The sequence below is a fragment of the Phyllostomus hastatus genome, unplaced genomic scaffold, assembly GCF_019186645.2.
Source record: "Phyllostomus hastatus isolate PE091 unplaced genomic scaffold, TTU_PhHast_1.1 phas_contig_80, whole genome shotgun sequence".
Lineage (NCBI taxonomy): Eukaryota > Metazoa > Chordata > Mammalia > Chiroptera > Phyllostomidae > Phyllostomus > Phyllostomus hastatus.
The window spans coordinates 25,994,219-26,006,087 of NW_025333960.1; the positions used below are offsets into that span (position 1 = coordinate 25,994,219).

At 33.9% G+C, this 11,869-nt stretch overlaps 1 non-coding gene across 1 annotated transcript; it reads right to left on the bottom strand.

Moving 5' to 3' along the window:
- Positions 1-2,130: 2,130 nt before the first annotated feature.
- Positions 2,131-2,234, bottom strand: LOC123826519. Its single transcript, XR_006787083.1, has one exon. It is a non-coding gene; the product is annotated as a U6 spliceosomal RNA (small nuclear RNA).
- Positions 2,235-11,869: the final 9,635 nt, after the last annotated feature.

The window sequence follows — 11,869 nt, forward strand, 5'->3', positions numbered from 1 at the left end:
CAAGAATATAGTTACCTAACTCTAGTGTTGACCCAAAAGCTAATAAGTTGAGGTAACTTTATTGTCTTTTATCCCCTCTCTTCTAAGTATTTGTTGTGTGTGTGTGTGTGTGTGTGCTTGCATGTAGAAAGAGAAAAAGAAAGGTGGGGGGAAACAATAAAATAATGACAGAAAATGATATTAGCATTTTTCTTTTATGCCAAAATTCATAGTAGTAGAAAGAATGGTACTACTACATGATAAGCATTTAAAACACATTTTATAAATATAAAGTGATTTTGGAGTTTGCCTCAGTGAATATAATGGAATGCTTATTGTTTTTATTTAATTTGAAATGGGATATACATTACTGTCTCTTAGCTGGGTTCTTTTTAAACTATTAATGATTTAATTTTCATCCAGAAGAAAAAAACAGTTATTGCATAGGTCTCTTTTTCTTCAGACACTGAGTCATTATTTAATTATTGTTTATGGCTTTACATACCAAATTTGTATTTTTATCTGTGTGCTACATTGACTATACATATTTAATTCATTATCTCATATACTTCTTAATCAAGGCATATGAAGATCATTAGCTTTCTTATAATGCCATGTTTTCTTCAAAGACTAGAAAGAATGCTGAAGAGACAATATTTAAAATCATATTAGGAGTAAATTTTCCCCTTGTAAAAATATAGATCCAAAGAGTCAATGCATCACAGATTAACAAAAAGAAATCTATGCTGAGACATACTGTAGTAAAACAAAAATACCCAAGACAGTAATCTTGAATAGAGACAAGGCAAGATGAGCTGCAATTTAATGACTGTTAAAAGGACCATGGAATTCTCAACAATAGCAACAAGAGCCAGAAGTCACAACAAATTGTCTTTAAAGGATTAAGAGACGATAGCTATCAACAGGAATTATAACAAAATATAATGCATTATCTTATTGATACTTTTATAATTCTAAATTAGTCAACATAAGCTCTATATAAAATTGCGTATATGTGTAATAAAAGTACTATGTATATTATGGTAGGTGGATATGCCTAGTTCAGTGTATAGCACAGTATAGTATAGGGTAACATGACGTAGTGTAGTGTAGTATATCTATTACATACTATTTTTGGAATAGTGGTTACTCTAAAATGAGAGAGGATGGAAGAATGAGATAGTGGAGGACCACATTCAAAGCACGCTATAGTGATGAATTTTTGATATGTGTCTTGATTCATGAGTTTACACTGTACAGTAATTTAAAAAGTAAACAAGCATAGGCAAAGATAATAGTACTTTAACCAAGAACTCTGTTAAAATAAAAAGACAAAAAAGATCTGGATCCATAAAATAATTGAGCCTAAGAAACAGATAGAGACACAAAAATAATCACCCAGCACTATTACTTAACTGCTAATATTCTTCACTATGTTACAAAAGAAAATAGCTGTTGAGTTTATGATGTCCTGTGTGAATAGGCCTCATCCACATGGACTGCCTTTCCTCCCTCAGGGTTGAGTTGAGGTGGAGAAAACAGCTATGGAAAGATTTCCTAGTATCATGGACTCTGAAACTCTTTTCTATCACACACAGAAAAACACTTATCACTAAAATAGGTACTAATCTGTTTCTAATGGTTCTACACCAGCTCAGACAGAAATAGGGCAAAGGTGAAATTCTACATTAAGGATAGGAGTCATAATATGTAGAAATAGGGTTAAAGCAATATCAAATACAAATTACCTGGAGGTAACTGATTTAGGATTACTATGTTCATGAAACTTCTCTGATTTTGTAAATTATTGAATGGTATTATTTTAGGTAATGATGCATTTGCAATTACTATGTCCATTAGTTCTACATCACTTAATATTTTTCCCACCTTGTGTCACCTTGGCCCCATGTAGCAATATAAAGGAGAAAGACATTGATTTGGATCAGAGTCTTGCCAGGATTTGCTGATTCCATGATGATTATTGTCATCATTGAAACAAAGCTATAGATAAATTCAGCCAAGCTTAAAGGACATATTTTTGATCAAAATTTATACTGTCTAAACACGTTTCCAATTTATTTTTCATTGTAATCATATTCTTTTAAAGGTATTTTTGTACTCCTTGTTTTTACTATCAGTCTGGTATATTTTTCAGATATGGAATACCTCACAAATTTGTGTGCCATCCTTGTCCAGAGACCAGGCCAATCTTTTCTGTGTCCTTCCAATTTAAGTATATGTGTTACCAAAGTCAGTGCTACCATTAATTTTAATAAATATTGTCAAGGTCCTATATTAAACTCTTACATTATTTACATATATTTATAATGAAAAAAAGTGTATATGTGAGAATATAGATACTAAATGTTCATGTTAGCAGGTTGTTGTATTTGAAAAATCTTTGGTGAGATTTAATACAAATAAATATGTTCCTGGAAAACGTAAGTTATTTTATTTCAGGAAACAGTGCTGCTTTGTGTAAAAAAAAAAGACTTGAAAAAATCTGCTACATATATAATAATCTTTCATGATAGCAGCTGACAAAAGAATAAGGCTATAATTAAGTTCAGTTCAGAAAAAGAGAACACTTTTCATAACGTAGCTTGCAGAATTTCTTTTCTTATATCATTAAGGGTTTTAGAGCAAAAACAATCAATAAATAAAGCAATCAGTGCTTGTTTCATACCACCAAAAGCACTTTAATAGCTATATAGAAATGTCGTTTTAGTCTAAAAAGATATACAAGCACAAGGAAATATAATAAAGCCCATTATTCAATAAATTAAATAGGAGCATATTTAGCCCTCAGATTCATACATGTTGCCACAAATAGCAGGATTTTCTTCTGTTTTAGGCTGAATAGTATTTCATTGTATGTATTGAGGATATATGTCATAATTTTGTTATCCATTCATTTGCTAATGTATATTTAGATTGCTTCCCATGTCTTGGCTATTGCAAATAATGCTCCAATAGATACAGGAGTGCAGATGTACCTTCAAGATTCTGATATCAATTCTGATATCAATAATACCCACTAATGATATCAATAGGTCATATGATAGTTTGATTTTTAATTTTTGAGAAACCTTCATGTAGTCTTCTATAGCCACTGCCTCAATTTATATTACTGTGAACAATGTATCTGGGTTCCCTTTTGTCCACATCCTCATGAAACTCGGTGGTTGTTGTTGTTGTTTTGATAATGGCCATCCTTACAGGTGTGAGGTCGTATCTCATTGTGGCTTTGATGTGCATTTTCTTGATGACTAGTGATGTTGAACATCTTCTCATATACCTATTGGTTATTTGTATGTCTTCTTGGAGAAATGTTATTTCAGTTCCTTTGCTCATTTACTAATTGGATTATTTGTTTTCTAGCTTTTGAGTTGCAGGAGTTCCTTTTATATTTTGTAGAGCAACCTTTTATCAGACAGATAGATTGTGCATATTTTCCCTATTGTGTAGGTTATATTTGAATTTTGTGGATTCTTTCCATTGTTTTTCACAAGCTGATTTTTAGTGTTTTGTATTTCTTTCTTTTCAACCACTTTATTGAGGTATGATTGACATACTAAAAGCTGTACATATTTAATGTAAACAACTTAATGGGTTGGGAGATAGATGGACACCTGTGGAACCATCAAGTATTTTTACTGATGAGAAATTTACAAGACTTGACATTATGAGAAATCTGAAGTAGCCAACTTATAGAAGCAGAATAAGAATAGTGGTTACCAGGGCCTAGAAGAAGGGGGAAATAGAGGGTTATTAAGTCAAAGGGTACACAGTTTCAGTTATACAAGATCAATAAATCCTGGAGATATACTGTACGCCACAGTACCTGTAGTTAATAGTACGTTATTGTACACTTAAAAATTTGTTTACAGGGTAGCTGTTATGTTTGCTTTCATCACATAATAATAATAATAATGAGGGTTGGAGGAAATTTTAGAGGTGATAGATACGTTTATGGAATAGATCATGGTGATGGCTTCACATGTATATAATTATCTCCATACTCATCAAGTTTATACATTAATTATGTATAGTTTTTTGTATGTCAATCATACCTCAGTGAAGTTTTTTCTTAAGAATATATTTTTCTAAAATAAACTTTTATCTTTTTTCTGTTTCATATATATACCCCCAAATCGCAAATATTACCAACTGAATCATGATCAATTATTTACTATAATAAATGTTTTGGAGGAGATCTTAAATAAGATACAATTTTTTGGATATGCAGTATGTGTTGGCAAACACAGATGTTTAAGACAAATGTCATTCTTCCATGAACACAGGCATAAGAGTTAAAACTAAGTTTAAAACTTGGCTCAGCTCTTCCGCAGCTGGTGACTTTGAGCAAGTTTCCTTATCAGACAATGAAGATGGAGGCTGCCCTAGAGGTAGGTTTTCAACATGAAATGATAAATGCATATAATGATTTGTGAAAAGATCTGTCATTTAATAAACACTCAGTAAATGGTCATTATATCATTACTTTATTTTGAAGGGTAACATCAAAAGACAAATAGAAAATAAATGCCAGCCTAGTCCAAGTGCTGATAACCTAAATATCCAATGAGCTTAATACAATTCAGGGTTTAATCTGAGAAAACTTAATAAGGTCATTAATTTCTTTCCTCACATAACTCAATTTTGGAAGAAATTGGATATCTTTTTGTGAAGATGGAATCTACCACTTTGCAAATGCTTACTTTTGACTCCTGATGAAAAACAGCAAAACAGATATGATGCTAGGAAATAGGGGGTGGGAGAGTGGCAATTTGGTTGGCGGAATAGAATTTCTGTGGCTGTAATGACTTTTAGAAACTGACAGCGAGCTGTCTAATACCACATTTTCATATTCATCCTCAAACAGAGTAAGCTACAAAACTCTTAGCTCCAAGCCTTCCTGATTGGCTGTGTTATAACTTTGGGAAGCTTTATAGCTGAACTTTAAAATAAATCCACATGATTTGGGGCTTTAAATTCAATTTTTGGAGTATTAATCTAGGAGGACAACAGACATTTATTCTGTGCAAATTTGCTATTTGCTATCTTAAAACCATGCCACACAATTCTTCTGCACGTGATTGTGAATCTTATATTGCCTTCTTATCATCATAAGTTCCGTGAAAGGCAGTAATTCCTTAATAGATATTTGTTCACCTGTCTCAACCATTCCAATAAAAAGCTGAAATAAATATACACTTGAATTGCTCTGAGGATTTATTCACAGAGAAATTATCTGTAAGGAAGTTAGTTATATCCATGAGACATTCATCTCTTCTCTGTGTGTAGTGGGCCACCAGATGGTAGCTCTCCACAGCTCTTGTGGGCTGTGAATTGGCACTAATTGAAACATCAACACTCACTTAAGGCTCCTATAGAGAAACCACGTCCCCAGTTCTCCAAGTCCTCTAAACCACGAATTTAGAGTGCACTGCATTTAATGTTATTGTTTTTATTTTGCAAAAATCAATAACATCTTTAGAGAAAATGTTACACATGTGGTAGAAAAAATCCTTGAAATTCTATCATTTACATTTCACATAAGTTTATTCTGATTCCAAATGGCTCTGAATAGCATTTATTTTTAAGATGATATAAAACATTGCTGTGATAAATGTCACTCTAAGAAGAGTACTATTTTGAACTACTTTGATTTCTCTGAAGATATACATAAGTTTTTTTAAAGATGGGAAATTAAAATAAATTACTATTTGAGTATCTCCTGTATCATTTTCATGACCATGTGGTAGACAGACAAGAACACACTTAAACACAAAATAGTTACTCAAATAAGGAATGTCCCATTTATTAATTTTTCAGTAAATATTTTTATTGGTCAAGTTCCTAATTGCTGACAAAATTCCATAATAAATCTTAATTTAACTTACAAATGCTGATTGAAAACTTGTAGGTGTTATTCATTGTGCCAGACATGATGGAAAAACAAAGATAGCTATGAAATAATTTCTAAAAATTTGAGGAAGAAATCAGCATAGATGCAGGGACAAGAGGAATGATTTCAGGAAAACTGTGGTGTTTTAATAGAGATACCAAAATAAGTTTTCTTGGCAGGAGTCAGGAAAAACACTGAAGAGTAATGAAAAATAAATTGGATTTAGAATAGATGAAGATGGGGCAAGGACATTCCAGAAAGAAAGAATAAAGTTACCAAGAATAAAACATGCAAGTATTTAATAGAGTCAATTCCAAAAAGAGAAGTTAAATAAACTGAACAAAATGAGACATGGACTCTATTCTGGAAGTTAATTGTTGACTTCAGACAAATATAGTTTTCACTGACATAAAATTTTTAAATATTACTAGAAATTAATAATTTTCAATATTTTTCTGGCTTGCTTTTTTGTGCAGTATTAAAATTTTGAGATTCAATCATGTATGTTTACATTGCTGTTAATTAATATGTTTTCACTGATATACCTCTATTTATTTATATAATCTTCAGCCAATAATTTGGAGTCATTTGCCAGTGATTTTCTATTACAAAAATGTTATTATATGCATTCTTAGAATATGTCTTGGTACACTCTTGCAAGAATTTGTCTAGATAATACATGTAAGATTATCATTTCTCAGTCAAAGAATATGTGCACCTTCAATCTTACTAGGTAATGTTAATCTTTTGTCCAAATTGCTTGTACTAATTTATACACCTACAAGTATTAAACAAAAGATCCTGTTGAGACATCTCTCTTCTAATATTTGATATTTTGGACCTCCTAATTTTTGCCACATGGATGTATATTATCAAGCAGATTCCTATCTACTGAAAAAAAAAAGAGAAAGCAAAATTGTATATGGTCATACAGTTTTGGTCCTGGAGAATAAGAAAGAGTTTTTTACTATTATTTATGACTATAACATATTTGGAAGAGACTCTTGAAATGACATGCATTAAAATATAACCTGTAATTTTTTATTAACCATTAGAACTATAAGTAGTCAGCTCTTTGCTATTTTTGCTGATTAAAAAGAAAGAATAACAGTGATAGCAAAATAACACAAAAAATGACTCATGTATGCTCAGATACACAAACAATCTTCCGGATCATGACAAATGCATATTTATACATCTCGTTTATCCTTGGCCTCCCTTATGCTTTAAAGTGGGACAACTGTCCCTGAAAGCTCAAACTATGCTTGATTCTTCTGATAACTTATGTGATATAATAATGGATTTGATCATTTGATAAAAATAATAAGAGTGTGTTATGTAATATTTCAAATAGAGCATTTATAGACTTGCACATAAGACAATGTGTCACAGGATTAGAGGCTTGGCATTGATTAACTCTTCAACTCTGCTTTCAGTTGTGAGCAGTAAATCAAATTGTTAAAATTACAGAGACTTTATCAATTTAGTGTTTAAATAGCCAAATTTAATCCTGAGAAGATAAAATATTTAAAATGTATTGATAACATGGAAGCACAATGAATGTTAGAGAACTATAGTTCTAGAATGTTAGGAAGTTAGGAAAATAGTTATTAATTTTAAATGGATTGAGTTTATTTTCCATGATTATATCTGCTTCATAGGCTTATGTTTAGATGAAATATAAAGAAAACACAACTATTTAAATATTTTATTTCTTTCCCTCTTTTTGTACAATGATTTTTAAAGTAACGTTTGATATTCTTTAGGCAGCTTATTGGAATGCTTTGCATAAATGCTTATATTACTCCCACACCCTTTTTTGGTTTTCATTGGCAAACTCAGGACAGAATCTACATAAATTTATAAAATTGTTTATCATTGACATCATTTCCCTTAGATTAAACTCCAACTCAATCATAAAAATACTAATGAACCTTAATATGACTCCACAGAAAACCTTAACTGTGACAGTTCTGAATGGGTGACAAGAAAGTGTGTGTGCCAAGCTGATTGAACAGTTATTTATTTTTATATTATGTTTTATTGATTATGCTATTACAGTTGTTCTGATTTTCCTCCTTTGCCCCTCTCCACCCAGCATGCCCTACTCCCTCAGGCAATTCCCCCACCATTGTTTATGTCCATGTATCATGCTTATAAGTTCTTTGGCTACTCTATTTCCAGTGCTGTACTTTACTTCCCCATGGCTTTTCTGTAACTACCAATTTGTTCTTCTTAGTCCCCTCACCTCTTCACCCATTCCTGAGACCCCTTTTCCCATCTTGCAACTATCAAAATGTTCTCCATATCCATGATTCTCTGTTCTTGTTTGCTTAGTTGTTTGTTAGATTCAAATGTTGATAGATATGTATTTTTGCCATTTTATTGCTTATAGTTTTAATCTTCTTTTTCTTAAATAAGTCCCTTTAACATTGCATATAATGATTTAGTGATGATGAACTTCTTTAGTTTTTTCTTTTCTGGGAAGGTCTTTATTTGCCTTTTGATTCTAATTGATATCTTTGCTGGGTAGAGCAAATTTGGCTGTAGATCCCTGCTTTTCATGACTTTGAATATTTCTTGCCAATCCTTTCTAGTCTGCAAAGTTTATATTGAGAAATCAGCTGACAGTATTATGGGGACTCCCCTGTGAGTAACCAACTTCTTTTCTGTTGCTGCTTTTAAGATTCTCTCTTTATCTTTAACCTACGGCATTTGAATTATAATGTGTTTTGGAGTAGACCTCTTTACGTCCATCTTGATTGTGACTCACTGTGCCTCCTAGACTTGCATGTCTATTTCTTTCATCAGATTAATAAAACATTATTCATTTTATTTCATTATTTTTTCAAATAGATTTCCAGTTTCTTGTTCTTTCTTTTCTCTTTTTTGTACCCCTATGATGCAAATCTTGGATCTCTTGAAGTTGTTCCAGAGGCTGCTTACAATAACCTCACTTTTTTGGATTCTTTTTTCTTCTTGTTCTGATTGGTTGTTTTTTTCTTCCTTATGTTCCAAATCATTGTTTTGATTCTTGGCTCCATGCACTCTACTGTTATTTCCCTGTAAATTTTTCTTTATTTCAATTAGTGTATCCTTTGTTTCTGACTAGATCTTTTTTATGATGTTGAGTTCCTCACTAAATTCCTTGAGCATCCTTATAACCAGTGTTTTGAATTCTGCATCTGATAGATTGCTTATCTCCATTTCATTTAGCTCTTTTTCTGGAGTTTTAATCTGTCCTTTCATTTGGGCTATGTTTCTTTGTCTCCTCATTTTGGCAGCCTCCCTGTGTTTGTTTCTATGTATTAGGTAGAGTTCCTGTGACTCCCTGTCTTGGTAGTCTGGCCTAATGTTGTAGGTGTCCTGTAGGGTCCAGTGGCACAGCCTCCCTTATCACCTAAGCTGGGTACTCAACGTGGGCCCTTCATGTGGACTGAATACACTTTCCTCTTGTAGTTGAGCCTTGCTTGCTGTTGGCAGAACAATGGGAAGAATTTACCCAGGCCAGGCAGATGCAAAGATTGGCTATGACGCTTACCACCAACCTCTGCCCACCATGGAAGTTCAGCTGTGCAGGAACAGAGTAGTGGTGCTCCAGTGTGGCCTGCAGTTGTCCACTGAGTGCACTGGCCCTGGTGTTTCTCAGGCGGTACAGGTCAAGGTCAGCCCCCACCTGTATTCTGACTAGAGTCACCCTGCCTGAACTATAAAATAGTCTGAGATGGCTGCTACTTGTGATAGGCTTAGAGATTCCCAGGTGAAGCTAAGCTATAAATATAGGCTGGCTGCTGCTAGTGCCAGGACTGGGGCTTCCTGAGGCCATCTGTTGCTTGTTTGAGAGAATTTAAGAACTTGTGCAGCATAAGCCAAGAACAGCCATTCATATGGAAAGGAAGTTTGGGTGGGCCCATAAATTGGGTAGAGTGGAATGTCTGAGGATCTCCAAGGTGGGTCAAACAGTGTTAGCCAGGTTGATGGACTCTTAGATATAGCACCAGCTTGTCAGCTCTATGGCTCTTGGGGAAAGAATTTAGAAAAGGGAAAATGAACTCTGCTTTCCTTGATGCCAGGCACTTCAATTTCTCTCAGTAGGACACTGGTGCTTTTCAAGCTGCTACCCTAGTGCTGGATCTCAGAGGAAGTGAGTCTGAGTAGGTGATTCCCTGCGTGGGTTCTTTAAGAGGAACTGTTTGGAGGTGGTTTCTTTCATTGACTCAATCCCTAATAATTTTTGTAGCCAGAAGTTGTGGGGATTTACCTTCCTGTCACTGGAACCCTGGGCTGGAGCACATAGTGTGGGTCTGGGACTCCTTGTTCCTGTGATATCCCTCCCAAACTTTTATCTACCACACATGGGTGTGGGACCAGCCCAAGCATCTTTGCTCCTCCTACCAGTAAGGATGGATATGGTTTCTTTAATTCTGTTGTTGTCAGACTTCCACTCAACTCAATTTCCTATGGTTCTGAGTGACCATTGTTGTACATTTTAGTTGTAATTTTGTTGTGGTTATGCAAAAAGGCAAGCCAGGTCTCCCTATGCCTCCATCTTGACCAGAAGTTGTCCCCTTTTTTTAACAATAGCTTTTTAGTTTGGTATAGGAAAGGAAAAGAGCCCACATTTTCACACAATGCCAAATCTTGAACTCTTCCAATTTCAGCCTAATCACATTGTCCTTAAATTTTCACTCTGCTTGAATAATGAAAAGAGGGTGATATGAAAATTGTATGAAACTAGCATGCCGCAGGCCAGGTAGGGTAGGATGTAATTACATATGCTTCAACAGCTGGGCAATGTGCTGTAAGAAAGGCTTTTAAGGTGACAGCATATAATTGCATAGGTTTTAGGGCAGAAGAAAATGTATGTGAAGAAGCAAAGGGAAGGACACAAGCCCCAAGAAGGGAGTCAGATTTAGAAATTTGATTTTAAAGAAAAGGAGTATCCCAAATTAGAAATGAACATTAAAAAAGTAGATGGTGAACCATTTTTCCAATAGATGAAATGAAAAAGGAGAATCTTGGCTACATGGAAAGTATTGTATTCCTAGCTATCCTCCCAAGCATGAAACTCTTTATGATGTCTCTGCATGCAAAATAAGACAACATCCCATAAACCAGGCTGATATTTCCCTATTGACGCTGGTCCACAAGGCTCCTCAGTAAGAAACAGCACATTTGCTTGCAATATTTGTAATGACAGGAGCTTCTGTCTTGGACTAGGTATTCTAGGGCCATAGAAACCATGATAAATTCAGTCTTGTCTCCAGCTGAAAAGCACAAAGCCTTTGAAAGAGACCCTTTGGGTGGTATTTCTCTAATGAAGGCTGAATCACTTTTTGCAAGCTGTGTGAGTCTGTCACAAAGAAGAGAAAGTGACTGTGTATGATAGTAGATGTCACATTGAAAATAGAAGTTTCAAAAGGAAAAAGGGACTAGGTTGTATGATCAGTCTCAGCCTTATCCATCTTCCCCAGAGGCCTCCTTTTCACAGCATTAGTTGGACATGAGCTATCCTGTTGGCTCCCGGTGGGTGTATGATAAATAAAATATCTTACACACAGAATCTTCACTTCCTTGATGCTTTCAGAAAAAGTATGTGATAAAATCACCAGAAAAGAAATATTTTTAGATTTTGTATAATTATGGTCTCTTTTACAAATGTGGAGAGGTATAGAAGTGTTTTTAATAAACCTTGTATTGTAAGTTATAACACTTGCTGAAGGATATTACCACCAGATCATTAATTAACAGTAATAAATTAATTACATAACATTAAAATACTTAAAGACTGAGGTTTGCTCAGAGAATGAAAGCTTATTGTTGAATATTGATTCATAATTCAAATATATCAATTTAATTGCTCATTCTTCCCCACTCTTTGGACACTTCATTTTGATTAGCTAAATGTGCTTTAAAGACTATTTTTAGTTTGCTGAAAAAGTCAAAATCTTATCTAAGCTAGAATGTAAACACAAACAC